This window comes from Mixophyes fleayi, chromosome 4 (genome assembly GCF_038048845.1).
Source record: "Mixophyes fleayi isolate aMixFle1 chromosome 4, aMixFle1.hap1, whole genome shotgun sequence".
NCBI classification, from domain to species: Eukaryota; Metazoa; Chordata; class Amphibia; order Anura; family Limnodynastidae; genus Mixophyes; species Mixophyes fleayi.
Window position 1 is genome coordinate 36093389 of NC_134405.1, and position 12872 is coordinate 36106260.

Here is a 12872-nt window from a genome sequence, read left to right on the forward strand (position 1 = left end):
TGTGGTTCCACCCAAATGTATCAGTATTAGCAAATGAAATACAATGAGGGTCAGTATGATAATCCCATTAGATCTTATTATATCACTCCATCAATCAGAGTAAAGCTGTAAAATTATTGTTGTCATTTAATCCCTTAGGATAAATTGTCCCCATTAAGAAGATCATTTTCGCTTCATGCTTCAACAACGTCTGTTTAATATCGCCACCTCTAGTTCCAAGATTTAATTTTTCCATTCCATAAGCTACTAAGTATTTTGGGTTGTTGTTATGTGCCTTTAAAAAATGTCTGGCTACAGAAGTTCAAGTTTTCATTCTCTTGGCATCTTGCTCGTCATTACAAATGTTGCCTTCATGTTCTAGCAGTCGATGTTTAAATGGTCTGCTAGTCATCCCGATATAGCTTAACTCACAAGGACAGGTAAAACATTATATGACACCTTTTGTGTCACAATTAATAAAGCTTTTAATGGTGTGGCGATTAGTAAATTTGTCCACAAATTGGTGGGTCTTCTTCGTATACTTGCAGGCTTTACATTTCCCACAAGGGTAAAATCCAGTTATTGTTTTTCTAATTGTCATCTGTTTTGAATTGTGATGAAAATGACTATGTACAAATAAGTCAAGTAGATTCTTCGATCTTCTCCAGCTGGTAAGTATTCTGTTTCCCATTATCTCTTGCAGATCTGGATCTAATTTCAAGATGTGACTATGTTTTTGTAGGATAGATTGAATTTGCTGCCACTGATTGTTGAAGGTACTAACAAATCTAATGATTGTATTTTCTGATTTATGTTGTTTTTGTGGAAAGATTAAAGAATCTCTTTTAATAGTTCTAGTTTCTCTATATGCTTTTTTGATTGAATTATAGCTATACCCTCTTTTCAGGAGTCTTTCACGTAACTCCTTAGCTCTTTTGTCAATAGTAGCTAAATCACCACAGTTTCTTCTCATACAGAGAGATTCTCCTTTAGGGATACTACGAATTGTAGAAGGGAGATCAGAGCTAGATGCGTGGAGAATTCTGTTGCTCTTTTCTTACTAAAAATGTCACTAGAAAGTTCTTTCTGACCTGTAACAAAAATTGTAAGGTCTAAAAAGGTTATCTTGTCAAAATTGATATCAAAAGTGAGTTTAAGATTAATTTGATTGACATTCAGATGGTTAATAAATCTTATGAGAATCTCCTCATCTCCTTTTTATGAATCTTAAAAATAAAACAACATGCCGTGTGTACATCTCATTTTTGGTGGTGAACACTATCTCTTTTTCCCACCACACAATGAAGAGATTGGCATCGCTTGGGGCACAAGTTGTACCCATCGCCGTGCCCCTCACCTGTAAGAAGAACTTGTCATCAAATGTAAAAAAGTTCTTTGTCAGCACAAATTCTAATAGTTTTAGAACAAAGCTATTATGTTCATTTCTCACTTTGGTCTCCAAAAATTGTCTGGCAGATTCTAAATCTTTTTGATGCTCAATACTAGTGTATAGAGCCTCCACATCACATGTACATAACCAAGTGTTCTCATTTACCGTGATATGTTGTATTTTACCAAGGATATCTAAGGTGTCTCATACATATGAAGGCAAGTAGAATATAAATTCTCTCAAATAAGTGTTAACATATATACCAGCTTTCTTCGTTAGGTTGTCTAGACCTGAAACTATTGGTCTGCCGGGTGGTCTTCTCTCATTTTTATGTACTTTCGGAAGCACATAAAACGTACCGCTGCTTCTCACACTAATGCAGCTGTATTTATAGTTCTCTGTAAGCAGTGAGGTGATATTACTGAGCAGATCGAACACTTGCACAGGTTCCGTCAAAATTCGCTGAGCAAAGCTGTAACTATCCTGGGGGTAAATGTATCAATATTATGCGCATTCTGTAAATCACCAATATTTGGCGATTTTGCAGGGCTGAATTAAAACGGCAATGTCATTACAGGCAAAACTTGCCTTTAAAGACATTGTCATTTTACATTCCACCGAAAAGTTGCTGAATATCGCTGATTTGCAGAATGCACAGATTGATACATTTACCCCTTGGCCGTGGATCTGCAAGCATTCAGCTTCTCTGGTAATTAGTTCATCTGTCTCTCTTCCTCCCAGCATCAACTATTTTGCCCACTTGTGCTCAGTTCCTTCTCCTTGGGAACCTCTAATTTAATTACTTACCCCCTTTCTCATTCACCTTAAAAAAACTTACTTTGAATCTCTAAAACCCTCCACTTCTGTTACGGTGCTGGTAGTTACAAGGTCTGATAGTCAGAGCAGGCCTGTACACGACCAGATGCTGAGTCTACTAGGTTCAGAATAAGGAGGCAAGACACGAAGTAGTTCTTCAAAACTTCAATGAAAAACATATATATATATATAAATATGCAGATGATGATATGCAGATGTCAATTAGCCACGGCGGAGCGTGACAAGGTGGTAAACACAATAGCAGTCTATTCACAGCACAGATGATAATATGCAGGTGTCCAATAGCCATGGCGGAGCGTGACAAGGTGGTAAACACAATAGCAGTCTATTCACAGCACAGATGATAATATGCAGCTGTCCAATAGCCACGGCGGAGCGTGACAAGGATAAACACAATAACAGTCTTGTTATATGCACATGAACATATTTTTCAACCACAGTGGCGGCAATAAAATTACCGGCTGCACCAGAATCCAGAAAAGCATCCAGCGGAATAGAGAGATCCCCAAAAAACAGAATAACAGACAACAAGAGGTTCTCTTTGTGATGAGAACTGTTGAGGGAAAAATCAAACAGACTTAACGAGGTTCCCACTTGTTCTGTTTGGTCTGAGCGTTTTCCTGGATGCGTAGGACAACTACTGATGTGATGGGACTTCCCTCCACAATAGAGGCACAGATTATTTTTAAATCTTCTCTCTCTCTCACTTGGAGATAGGCGGGACCTACCCACTTGCATGGGTTCTTTTGGGGGCTTAGCGGTCCCTAAGTTATGGAAAACAGGGCGATGATTAGGACACCGAATCTGTTCCTTTTCTTGAACCCTCTCCTTGAATCGAAGATCTATTTTGACACACAATGAGATCAGATCATCCAAGGAAGATGGGAGGTCTTGGGAAGCCAACACGTCTTTTATTTGATCAGATAGGCCTTGCCAGAACGTGGTCACCAGCGCTTCGTCATTACAGCGCAGCTCGGAGGCCATTGTCCTAAATAAGATAGCATATTGTCCCACAGAATGAGAGCCTTGTCGTAAACAAAGAATTCCTGTAGCTGCACTGGAAAGCCGACCAGGTTCATCAAAAATGTTTTTGAAGGTTGTCCGAAATTCTGTATAATTTTGCAGCAAGGGGTCATTCTTCTCCCATAGGGGTGAGGCCCAGGCCAGGGCTTGACCAGAAAGAAGGGACAAAATGTAGACAATTTTTGCCCTATCCGTAGGAAAGTTTCTGGGCAATAAATCGAAGTGAATTGCGCACTGATTCAGGAATCCTCTACATGACTTGGGGTTCCCATCGTACATAGGAGGATTAGGAATTTGTGGGTACATGGTGGTTGTGTTAGCAGAAGACTCAGCAGATGTCTTAGATTTATGGGAGGATGCCAGAGTGTCCTGAAAAGAATCAAGACGAGAGGATACATCCTGTAAGAACTGCATGAGACGATCTTGATTGGTCTCTTGTTTTTCTACTCTCCCTATTAGGTGTTGAAATAGGTCCTTGGTAGTGGGATCGTCCATGGTGTTCATTTCCTTTTTTGGGTCAGTGCAAACTGTTACGGTGCTGGTAGTTACAAGGTCTGAAAGTCAGAGCAGGCCTGTACACGACCAGATGCCGAGTCTACTAGGTTCAGAATAAGGAGGCAAGACACGATGTAGTTCTTCAAAACTTCAATGAAAAACATATATAAATATATAAATATGCAGATGATGATATGCAGATGTCAATTAGCCACGGCGGAGCGTGACAAGGTGGTAAACACAATAGCAGTCTATTCACAGCACAGATGATAATATGCAGATGTCCAATAGCCACGGCGGAGCGTGACAAGGATAAACACAATAACAGTCTTGTTATATGCACATGAACAGACTTGCAGCAGGCTGTGAATCAATAGAGGCACAATAGAGAGAAAACAAAGTCTTGGTAATAAGCACAAGATGATACTTGCAGCAGGGAAATCCCAGTAGAAGTGCTCCAGCACTAGGTAGATAACTGAAACTCATACACAGGAAGGCACAGGATACACAGGAGTCCAAGGAATCAGGCTAGCAACAAGTTGCACTGACAGTGAGCAGATGTCAGTGCTGAGTTTAAATAGAGCAGGTAAAGTGACCACGCCCTGAGGGTGAGTCATGTGATGCACAGAAAAACAGAGCAGACAGGGAAAGTAACAAAACTTGGTCAGGATTGTTACAGTACCCCCCTCCCTAGGGGTGGACTCCGGACACCTACGATATTTTTTAGGGAATCTTTTCCGAAACTGTTTGAGTAAACGAGGAGCATGAATGTCTGAAGCTTTAACCCAAGAACGTTCCTCAGGTCCATAGCCTTTCCAATCGACCAGGAATTGCAGTGATCCTCTGGATCTACGAGAGTCCAATAGTTGTTTAATATCATATTCAGTTTGATCTTGAGAAGTAGCCGGAGGCGGAGAAGCTGTGACTCTTGAAAATTGATTTTGTACCACAGGTTTTAACAGAGAGACATGAAACACATTGGGAATCCGTAGTGAGGATGGAAGTTCCAATCTGAAAGCTGCTGGATTAATTATCTCAGAGATTCGGTAGGGACCGATAAACTTGGGTGCTAGTTTCATACTAGGAACTTTTAAACAGATATTTTTTGTGGATAACCAGACTTTATCCCCTGGTAGAAGTGGAGGTGCAGGACACCTTTTTCTATTGAAAATTTTTTTGGCCCGTGCAGCAGAATTCTCCAGATTACTTTTGGTTTGAGTCCAAATGAGAGAAAACTTGCGTAGCAGGGAATTTACTGCAGGAACTGAGGAGATAGGAGTTTGAGAAAAGGTAGGTGGTCTGGGATGACATCCATACATGATAAAAAAGGGTGAATTACCAACAGCTTCATGGAAATGATTGTAATTCAGCCCATGGGAGGAGTTCCAGCCAATCCGCTTGGTGAGCAGACACATACATTCGTAGGAATTTTTCGAGCTCTTGGTTAGTCCGTTCGGTCAGGCCATTAGACTGAGGATAAACACAATAACAGTCTTGTTATATGCACATGAACAGACTTGCAGCAGGCTGTGAATCAGTAGAGGCACAATAGAGAGAAAACAAAGTCTTGGTAATATGCACAAGATGATACTTGCAGCAGGGAAATCCCAGTAGAAGTGCTCCAGCACTAGGTAGAGAACTGAAACTCATACACAGGAAGGCACAGGATACACAGGAGTCCAACGAATCAGGCTAGCAACAAGTTGCACTGACAGTGAGCAGATGTCAGTGCTGAGTTTAAATAGAGCAGGTAAAGTGACCACGCCCTGAGGGTGTGTCATGTAATGCACAGAAAAACAGAGCAGACAGGGAAAGTAACAAAACCTGGTCAGGATTGTTACAACTTCCTTATAAGTCCAGGACCCAACCAACCTCAGTGTATCCTCCAGTACGATCTTACCCTGCTACTTTTTTTTATCTTCATACTAATGTATACAAAGCAGTGGAAAGTGGTGTTTATTATATGTAGAGGTCCACTCATATACTGGGAAATATAAAAATATAAAATGTATATAAGTTTATTGGTAGTGTTAAGATGTTCAATCCCCGCACTGAACATTAATTAGTCTAAAAACTGCAACATATTTTACAATTGATAGTCAAGAAGGTATATTATAAAGAAGAATTGTGCCATATATAAAAATGGCAAAAGGAAGAATTGATTTGATCTGATTTAATATTTTTGTGTCTATTGAAGATATAATAATTAGGACTATTTCCCTATATCATATAATCAATTCCTGAACCTCTTCTTCAATATTCACATGTTTCTAAATCATTCAAATTGTTATAACCTATTTTTTTTAACTCAAAATTTTTATTGTATAATAAAGTATGAATGACATAGAATTTAGACAACAAGCATATTGATTGGAATAATCATAAAGCATAGTAGATATCCAGCAATGTCACTCATAAAACAGTAAAGTATATTGCAATATAACAGAATGGTAATGGGTGAGGGGCGGGAGGGAGAGGGAATGGGCATTGGAGGAGGAGGAGGAGGTGTAGGGTAGGTAAGGGGGGGGGGAGATGGTCGAATCATAGGATATACTTGAGAAGAGCATGTTCACCTTCAGAAGGGGGTGCTGTCATATCTGCATGGGAGTGTTTTAAAGGAGTAAAGGGGTCAATGTTATCTGGAGTTGTGAAGGGAGAAACTATTTGGAGGAAGAGAAAGCTACGGGGATCTTAGGCATAAAGCCAGGGGGCCCAGATTTGATGAAATTTGTCTTCTTTGTCTCGCAGCAGCGACGTGATTTTTTCCATGTTGGCAATAAACCATATATAAGATTTAAGAGAAGAGATGCGGGGGGGGGGGTTCGCCTGCTTCCAGAACTTAGCAATCAGACATCTGGCGGCTGCCAGAACATGCGAGGCAAGTTTTGCGGAGTGGGTGTCTAGGTCTTGTATAGGATAACAGAGGAGGAAGGACCATGGATCCTTTCTGATAGGGCATTGGAGGAGGGAGGAAAGAAGTCTCGATACCCTGTCCCAGAAGGAGGAGATAACCGGGCATGACCACCAAATATGCACGAAGGTGCCTCGATGGCCACAATTTCTCCAGCAATCGGGAGAGGCTGACTGGTACATTTTTGCGAGCCTGTCAGGTGTGAGATACCACCTGTAGTAGACTTTGTACGCATTTTCCTTAATTAATGTGGAGATGGAACTAGAAGCCACATTCAGCCTGATGGTCTCCCAGCAGTCCTCCTCCGGGGGAGGGCCCAGATCCCTCTCCCACTCCCTCTCATGTGCGTTCCCGGAGGGAATCAGTTTTCCTAGTAGTAGACTATACAAGGACGAGATCATACCCCTTCGCAGAGGGGAAGAGAGGCAGAGAGATTCAAATTGGGAGGGGGAGTGAGGTGAATTGTCCGACAGGAGTGACAGGAGGAAGTGCCGAACCTGCAGGTATTGGTAGAACGGCGGGTGAAAGTTAGGGACTCTGGAGCAGAGGGCGTCATAGGATATGGGCCTTCCTCGCTCAAGAAGGCTCCCGGCAAAACGGAAACCTGCCCTAGTCCATAGCCGAGAGAAAGATCGGGACTTTCCCGGAGGGAAGGTGGGGTTATGCCACAGGGGTATAATGTGCAGAGGGTTAGGAAAGATAGCGAGATGACCCTTGCAGGTCTCCCAGATCCGAGCTGCAAATTCCAGAGTTGGAAAACGTTTGGTTAGGACCTTCCGAATATCAGAAGGGACTCCCCAAAGGCCTGACAAGTCGGGTATGGAAAGGTAGGCAGCCTCCAGGTCTGCCCATGCATGAGATGCCGGTGGAGCAAATGAGGAAGCTATTGAACTAAGCTGAGCTGCCCAGTAGTAGGCCTTGAGGTCGGGGAAGCCCCTGCCTCCACAGCCCTTAGGTTTTTTAAGTAGTGCCAATCGGAGCCTGGGAGACCTGCCTCGCCAAACAAATTTAGAAAGGTGTTGTTGCATAGAGTAAATTTCAGTTAAGGGTATTCTCACAGGCAGTGTCTGGAAAAGGTAAAGAAGTTGAGGGAGAACAGTCATTTTAACCGCAATGATACTGCCCAGCCACGAGATGATTAGGGTTCGCCAGGAGAAAATGTCTGATTTGAGTTTGTGGAAGAGGGCTGGATAGTTCTCCTGATACAGGAATTCATATGAGGTGGTTATATATACTCCCAGGTATTTTAATTTTTTCTTCTGCCATCTAAAGTGAAAATGGGAGGTGAGATCATAGCAGTCCTGTGAGGGCACATTAAGAAATAGGGCTTCGGATTTTGTTATGTTGATTTTATACCCGGACAGGTCGCCATATCTCGAGAGGAGGCAGAACAGGTTGGGCAGAGATATTCTTGGTTGCTGGAGCGTGAGGAGTATATCGTCAGCAAATAGTGAGAGCTTACTCTCCAGGGACCCTGTCTCCACTCCTCTGATATCTGGGGAGGCTCGGATAGTGGCTGCCAGAGGCTCAATGACCAGGGCAAAAATTAAAGGGGAGAGTGGGCATCCTTGGCGGGTGCCATTACTTATTGGGACAGGATCAGAAGGAGAACCATTGACCATAACCTTAGCAGAGGGGTGAGAATACAAGGCCTGGACCCCCGACAAGAAATCCCCAGACAGACCGAAATGCTTGAGGTTATGAGTCATGAACTGCCAGGAGATCCTGTCGAAGGCCTTTTCGGCATCCAAGGATAAAATGATGGAGGGAGTTTTCCTAGTGTTAATTATATGAATGAGGTCGATAGTTCTCCTTGTGTTATCCCTGGCCTGCCTACCAGGGACAAACCCCACCTGATCATAGTGAACTAGCCCGGGGAGTACAGTGTTTAGGCGATTGGCCAGGATCTTAGCGTAAAGTTTCAAGTCATTATTAAGGAGGGATATTGGGCGATAACTAGCACAATTATGGACTTCTTTGCCTTCCTTGTGGATCAGGGTTATCCGAGCCTCCAGAGATTCTTTAGGCCAGGGTTTGCCCTTTAGGATAGAGTTAAAAAGAGTGGAGAGTTGAGGGGCCAGAAGAGCAGCGAATTTCTTATAGTAGGCTGCTGAAAACCCATCAGGACCAGGTGCCTTTCCTGTTTTCTGAGCCTTAATAACCTGCACTACCTCCTCCAAGGAGATGGGTTCACTAAGGCGGTCTGCAGCCTGGGGAGTAAGCTTCGGAAGGCGAGCGTCCTCCAGGAACTTATCTATACGCTCTGACTGTTCCCGGTGGGCCGAAGTGTTGGGGGGTTGAGGGAGGTTGTACAATTTTAAATAGTAATTCTGGAATTCTGAGCGGATTAATTTTGGGTCATAGACCAGAGTTCCGGAGGGATCCCTAATAGCCATTAGATTACGGGCCGAGACTTTGGTCCGCAGCCGAGTGGCCAAGAGCTTGTCCGCCTTATCACCTTTTTCGTAAAAGCGCTGGTTCAGCCATTTCAGCTTGTTGGCCACTCGGTGGGAGAGAAGTAGGTTAAGTTCACCCCTCACAGAGGCCATTTGTTCAAATAAAGCAGAGTCAGGGTTAGATTTATGTTGTTCCTCCAACTGGTGGAGGGTCGTGGAGAGACGCATGGTCTCGGCCACCCTAGCCCTCTTAGCATTTGCTGCCAAAGCCATTAGATGGCCTCTAATGACCGCCTTATGAGCATTCCAGAGAGTAGAGGGGGAGATATCAGGAGATTCATTTGTTTCAAAATATTCGGATATTAGGGATTTAATATGAGCTACTGTATTTTTGTCGTGGAGAAGGGACTCGTTGAGTCTCCAGGGGAAAGTGGAGGAGCGAGATACTAGGGAGGAGAGGTCCGCCGAAATTGGGGCATGGTCAGACCATGTAATTGAATGGATAGTGGAATTAGTGAGTTTGAGGGTCAGGTCGTGGCTGAGCAGGATCATATCGATTCGGGAATAGGTGTTATGGACTGAGGAGTAGAAAGAATAATCCCGGGCCAAGGGGTCAGAGATTCTCCAAGTATCGTACAGATTGTGCAGTTTCATGAAATCTTGCAAGGCCCTAGAGTTCCTCCTGTCCCTCCCGTCGGAAGGAGCAGTTGAAGGGGCAGACCTATCCAAATGGGGGGTGAGGACCGCGTTAAAGTCTCCTCCTACTATCAATTCTCCCTTGCGAACCTGAGAGAGTGTAGCTCCCAGGCGCCTAAAGAATTTGTGCTGGTCTTGGTTTGGGGCATAGATATTCACTAGTGTGCACGGGAGGTTGTTCAATTTACCTACTAGGATAATGTATCTACCTTCTTTATCTCTGTGTGAGTCTGCGAGATCAAAGACAAGATTACGTGAGAAGAGGATTGCCACCCCGCATCTCTTCTTGGCAGAGTCACAAGCATGATAAGAAAGGGGGAATCTCTTGGATTTAAGTTCCGGGTGCAAGTGTTTGATAAAATGGGTCTCCTGTAGGAATACTAGGTCGCCCTTAAGGGCCTGTAAAGAAGCGTAGAGTTTGCCTCTTTTTTGGGGAGAGTTAACATTGAAAGAAATCAGACGGAGTGTCATGAGAAAGTCAAAGTGGGAGAGTCAGGAGGTGAAAATATATGTAGTGAATTGTAGTTTTGACTTGCTGAAGGGATAGATGCCAGAGACGACCATGGTTGGGGAGACATTGTAGGTGTGGTGGGAGAGTGGGGAAAGGAGGACGGGAGTGGTGCAGGGAACCCGTCCAGGATGCTGGTGGGGCAGAAGGAACGGTACTCTAGGTACCCGGGGACCAGCTGAGAGCAGCCAAGCTCTATGGGGGAGGTGGCTAGGGCTTACCAATCGGGAGGGCGAAAGGTAGATGGCTGACAGGGGTGGGGGGGGAGGCGGGAGGTGGGTATCTGCTACCCAGTGGGCCCATGTGTGTGGGTGTGGGGGAGGAGGGGATGACAGAGAGGGCTGTATCAGTAAGGTGGGGCCACATCATGTAAACATATAAACATATGGATTAACTATGTAACATTGTCGAACCAGAGGGTACAGAGATAACAAACGAATGCTTACAAATGCCAATTTGAACCACTGTGAGCGTATAGAGAATTTCAACAATTAAACAAAAAACAATTACATAACGAGTCCAAATGGGCCCCAAAAAACAGATAAACATGCCTGCCGATGGTCATGGGGGAGATGCAGCCTTTCCGAGGGGGGTCCATAGCGGCATTCCGCTGTAACTCCTAGAAGGCCATGGGTATGGAAATCCACCTGTATACGGAGAAAGCAAAAAACAAGGCAGGGCAAACAGAAACCCCAGACCTCAGGCATGTGAACAATATATTGAGAAATTAGGTAACATATGGACATTTCGGAGGGCTCGTCTCCGGGTAAGTATAGTTCCTCAAATGTCCTTCGGTAGAAATGGCCATTAGGCGGTCAGGAACGGCTTACAATAGCCCTGGATCGGATCAGATTGACCTTCCCTGGGTGGGGAGTTTCTGATCCCTAAAAGACAGTCAGGGATATAAATTACTAGGTCTTGCGAGGAGTGGAGGACTTTTGTACTGTAGACCATTCACCTCGCGGAGCTCTTTGGGGCCGCGGATTTATATCCTGGTTGCTCGAGGTAGATGAATGAGAGGCACCCGTAGGGGGCTCAGGAGCAAGGCCTAAGCGGTGTAGGAGGGCCTGAGCCTCCGGTAGTGTGCGGGCGGAAATCTGTCTCTCCTGGTGCCAGAGGAACAGGCGGAAGGGGAAGCCCCAGCAATAACGGACATTATGATCTCGTAGAACTTGCGTTACCGGGGCAAGCTCCCGACGTCTGGCCAGAGTGGTTGGTGACAAGTCCTGGAAGATCTGTATGTTGTGACCCTCGAATGTTAAGGTATGTAATTTTCTGGCTCCGCGCAAGACCATCTCTTTGGTAGTATAGAAGTGAAGTCGTAAGATGACATCTCTAGGCTGGTTCTGGTCGGTAGATCTGGGCTTTAGGGCCCTATGAGCTCTGTCCAGTAATAAGTGGTCCTCCGGGACCTCAGGGGCCAATTGGGAGAAAAGCTTCTTCAAGTATTGGTCCAGATGCGCAGGTTCGACCGTTTCTGGAATGCCTTTTAGGCGCAGATTGTTCCGCCTCGCCCGATTGTCCATATCCTCTTGATGTTCCTGGACAGATGTCAAGTCCCTTCGTAGGCGTACAATGTCTTCCTCCATGCCTGTCTGAGAGGACACCACCGTCTCTAATCTTTGTTCAACTTGGTCAGTGCGGGTTCCTATTGAAGCCACCTCTGTCCGCAGTGAGTGGAGGGCAGCTTGTACTTCTGAGTGCACGGAAGATTTCAGTTCTTTCATTTCTTTAATTAACGTTAGGAAGTCCCGTCTGGTTATCGGGGACGTATCATCTTCCTCTGAGTCAGATTCAGCAGAAGTGTGACGGGAACCCGTCCTCGACCGATGCGAGGTTGAGGTTGATTGCTTCGAGAAATATTGAGGGAGGCTTTTGGGGTGGGATTTCTTACTGCCCTTAGGCATTGTGGAGGATCCTCAAAGGCAGGGCTGTCAGGCAGTAAGAGGGGCTGTGTGAGCAAACCGGATAGTAGAGTAAATTACAATGGGAGGGCCCACATAGGGAAGAGAATTCACATGGGTCTGAGTGTAAATAGCATGGAAAAGACTTCCCGCCCCTGTCAGCACTTTAGGGGGTTACAGGGTCATTGCGCACCCCTGGAACTCTGGGGTCGGCTCCAATAATAGGTAAAATACAATATGGGTTAGAACTATAGTGATTCAGGAGGTGTGAAGCCTGGAGTCTTAGAAGAATCTCAGAATACTTGAAGGAGGCAAGCAGAATGGGCAGAGGTAGTGTAGTTGCCCCGTGTGTAGCAGGTTTTTTTTCACACTAACCTGGCTCCTGTGGTTGGGCGCTGGCAGTGGGTGGTTTCTCCAGTCTCCTCGCCAGTCCGGGTGGTTTTTCTTCGGGGATCTTCAGCTGCAAGCTTGGCCCGTGTCCTCTGGTCCAGCACCGCTGGGGGATATACCTGCGCCTCTGATTGTCAGGCCGGAAGTGCGCCTGGTGGTTAGCTGCTGGCGGACCCCTGATGGTAGGAACCTCCGAGCTCTAGCCCAGTCATAAGCTCTAAGCTAAGCTGAAGGCCCAGCGCAGGAAGCCCTGGGACGAATCGCCCGACCGGAAGTCCCCGCGGTAGAACCGGAAGTGGAGATGTCCGCCGGGTAGGTCTGAAATTGAGCCCCAGGCCTTCTC

The 12872-nt window shown here is 45.2% G+C and overlaps 1 protein-coding gene across 1 annotated transcript in view; it reads left to right on the forward strand.

Annotated features, from left to right (window-relative positions):
• The window catches only part of LOC142150610 (uncharacterized), a 34965-nt gene that overhangs the window by 4051 nt on the left and 18042 nt on the right, over positions 1-12872 (forward strand). The gene's annotated exons all lie outside the window — the stretch shown is intronic.